Source organism: Theropithecus gelada, chromosome 2 (assembly GCF_003255815.1).
Source record: "Theropithecus gelada isolate Dixy chromosome 2, Tgel_1.0, whole genome shotgun sequence".
Lineage (NCBI taxonomy): Eukaryota > Metazoa > Chordata > Mammalia > Primates > Cercopithecidae > Theropithecus > Theropithecus gelada.
In genome coordinates this window covers 103,016,667-103,020,723 of record NC_037669.1, presented here as the reverse complement: position 1 = coordinate 103,020,723, position 4,057 = coordinate 103,016,667, and positions in this window count along the sequence as shown.

The following is a 4,057-nucleotide window of genomic DNA, read 5'->3' as shown; positions in this document are numbered from 1 at the left end:
AAAAAAAAAAAAAAAAAAAAAAAAGTAGAAATTGTTTAAATACTAAATCTTAAAGGTTCTTCTAAAAATTAACATTCTTGCAATTATGTAAACCAACCTATAGTCAGCAATCCTGGAAAATGGCATTTCTAAGTGAAATCTGGAACTGCAACCATTCACCACATTTTGAATGCTACCAGTTTGTTTATACAGTAACCCAGGAGTAAACACGCTGACTTGGTTGAATCTCACAAATATTGGACTGGAATTAAAGATGACAGGCTGGACATGGTGGCTCATGCCTGTAATCCTAGCACTTTGGGAGGCCAAGGCGGGCAGATCACTTGAGGCCAGGAGTTTGAGACCAGCCTGGCCAACACGGCAAAACCCTGTCTCTACTAAAAATACAAAAAAATTAGCCAGGCGTGGTGGTGCTTGTACTCTCAGCTACTTGGGAGGCTGAGGCAGTAGCCTCCTACTTGGGAGGGTGGGTTCAAGAACCCAGGAGGTGGAGGCTGCATTAAGCCGAGATCACACCATTGCTCTCCAGCCCGGGGCAATAGAGCGAGACTGCCTCAAAAAAAAAAAATTAAAAATAAAGATGAGAAAGAGCTCTTTCCTCTTATCCAGTATGCTGATTATTCTACATATTGCAATTCTCCCAGCATGACATAATAGCAAAAGACAAACAGCATTTTGGTGTGAAAATTTATGTCTCATCTGGAATTAAGAAATTTAATTTAAAAATTAAAAATAGCCACGGCAACATAGTGAGATCCCATCACTACAAAAAATAGAAAAAATTAGGCAGGTATGATGGTGTGTGCCTATAGTCCCAGCTACTCAGGAGGCTGAGGCAGGAGGATCACTTGAGCCTGGGAAGTCAAGGCTGCAGTGAGCTGTGACTGTACCACTGCACTCCAGGCTGGGCAACACAGCGAGACCTTGTCTCAAAAAATAAATTAGAAATGCTGGCTGGGCATGGTGGCTTATGCCTATAATCCCAGCACTTTTGGGAGATCAAGATCGGAGGACTGCTTGAGCCCAGGAATTCAAGACCAGCCTGAGCAACATGGCAAGACCCTGTTATCTACAAAATTTTTTTTAAAAATAGCTAGGTGTGGTGGCATGTGCCTGTGGTCTCAGCTACTCAGAAGGCTGAGGCGGGAGGATTCCTTTAGCCCAGGAGGTCAAGGCTGCAGTGAACTGTGTTCACGCCACTGCACTCTAGCCTGGTATGACCATGCTGGTGGGGGGGAAAAAAAAGCTACGACAAAGCCAAAGTCTTCCTCATAATGTTTCTCAAATGAAAATGCTGGCCAGGAGCAGTGGCTTACACCTGTAATTCCAGCACTATGGGAGGCCGAGGCAGGTGGATCACCTGAGGTCAGGAGTTTGAGACCAGCCTGGCCAACATGGTGAAATCCTGTCTCTACTAAAAATACAAAAAATAAGCTGGGCGTGTTGGCGGGTGCCTGTAACCCCAGCTACTCAGGAGGCTGAGGCAGGAGAATCACTTGAACCCAAGAGGCAGAGGTTGCAGTGAGCTGAGATAGCGCCATTGCACCCTAGCCTGGGCAACAAGAATGAAACTTCATCTCAAAAAAAAGGAAAGAAAAGGAAGAAAAAGAAAATGCTAAAACCAGTAGTCACATCGAGGTATGAGTTTAAAATCCCATAAAAATAAATTACCAAGTAAGATTAATAGAGGCAAACTTTCCATATATATTAAATGGATAGGGGAAGGTTTAGTCTTCTCAATTTGTAAATGAACAATATGATTCACCACTCATAATGTACTACTAATAGTATATTATTTATAAAACTGGTTCAACAATCATGTTGGTCCTAGGAACCCAAAGAAGACATCAACAAGATCTTCTGTTATATGTAAATTCCTTTGTCAGTTATTTGGAAACCTTAGCTTGATCTGTTGTGAGAAACAAAATTCAACATCAGTTCAACAATGCTGCATCATGAAAGACAAAAAAGCTAGGAGAAGTTTCTCGTTTAAAAAAGACTAGGAAAATATGACCACTAAATGTAAAGTGAAATCTCTTGAGTAGATCCTGGATTCTAAAAAATTATGGGAGACATTATTTGGAAAACTGGAAAAAACTGAGTATTATGTACTATATATTAGTATTAGCCGATATTAAACTTCCTAAGTGTAATAACTGTACTGTATGTAGGAAAATGTCCTTGTTTTTAAAGATACATGCTAAAGTACTTAGTATATGTTTACAATGTCAAATACTTGCAAGCATGTCGGTAAATAATTGCCAAATGTTACAAATGGGGAATAATATATATGGAGAGAGAACAAGAGTGAGAACAAGTGAGAAAATCTGGCCAAACACTACTAGATGAAGGGTATATGGGTATTCACTGTACTATTTTTGCAAATCTTATGTCTGAAATGTTTCAAACTAAAAGTTGAGGAGACAGTCAATTAATAGAAATGCTGCACAATATATATTTCCTGTGATAATCGATATTTAGTTGCAATAATATAACAAGTGCAATGCAGTATTTATAATATTGTTTTTAAAAGGAAAACATTAAGACTTAATTGGTTAGCTATAGAATTTACAGTTTTTCAATGTTCACATTTATTATCAAAGTAACCTAACAAAACCATGCACTGTACTGCCAGCCATTGTAATGTGGATGACAAAAATAAGACAGTTCTGGATAATCACTAAGGCAAACCAAATAATATATATTAAAATGAAAAGGAGGCTCAAATGTAGGCATAGAAGACTTTTAAAGATAAACGCTTAGAGGGCCAGGCGCAATGGCTCACGTCTGTAATCCCAGCACTTTGGGAGGCCAAGGCAGGAGGATCATGAGGTCAGGAGATCAAGACCATCCTGGCTAAGACAGTGAAACTTCGTCTCTACTAAAATACAAAAACTTAGCTGGGTGTGGTGGCGGGTGCCTGTAGTCCCAGCTACTCGGGAGGCTGAGGGAGGAGAATGGCATGAACCCAGGAGGCGGAGCTTGCAGTGAGCCAAGATTGCGCCACTGCACTCCAGCCTGGGTGACAGAGCGAGACTCTGTCTCAAAAAAAAAAAAAAAAAAAAAAAAAAAGCTTAGAAGCTGAGGTAGGAAGATCACTTGAGCCCAGGAGTTCAAGATCAGCCTAGGCAAGATGGTGAGACCCCATCACTACAAAATTAAAAAAAAAAAAAATCGACAGGCGCCTTGTAGACCCGATTACTTGGGAGGCTGAGGTGGCAGGATCCCTTGAGTCCAGGAGCTGAGGCAGCAGTAAACTATGATCACACTACTGCACTCCAGCCAGGGTAATAAAGGCTCTCCTTATTAAAAAAAAAAAAGAAAGAAAAGAAAAAGAAAAGGAAAACAAAAAGGTAAAAGTTTAAAAGAACGGAGAAATGTTGTATCTTGCCATTTTAAACCTTGATAGTATTATTAGCTGGATATTAACAATCACTGAGAGTATTTATTTTAATTATAGTGAAACCCTATTAATTGTGATCTGTTTTGGTTTTGTGAAAATAATAGCAAAGGCTGAGGTAAAGATGTATGCTACATTTTTAGGGGGTACTAAATCAACCTAACAGCATGAAAAATATGTAGAGATGAGGGGAGAGGGTTTACATGATGAAGACAGTCAACTGCGTTGAAACGTTTTGTATGCCTCCATTTCACTGTAATATGTTAATCAGAAAGAATCACGTACAATTAAAGTAGGCTGCCTAAGGGTCTCTCCTCAGGACAAATGTGTTGTCTTGTGTTAAACTGTCTGATCCCAGGAAGTAATAAAGCTATACTTTAAAATCAATCTTACTAGTTTTCATTATTTCTGACTAGCCTTGACTCTACTTAGGCTAGTAGGATTAATTCTCATGAAATATACCACTTCACTTTTATCTAGAAAATGATTTTCACTTCTCTCTCACAATCATAATTTCAAAGATCATTCTTGGAAAATTAAAAACAAAAGGGAAAGTAAGTTACATAAATACTTTTTTGGATTATTTAACAAAATTTCAAAGAGCAATTTTCAAACTTTCATTTACTCTTTAAAGAAATGAAATTTCCTAAAATTATA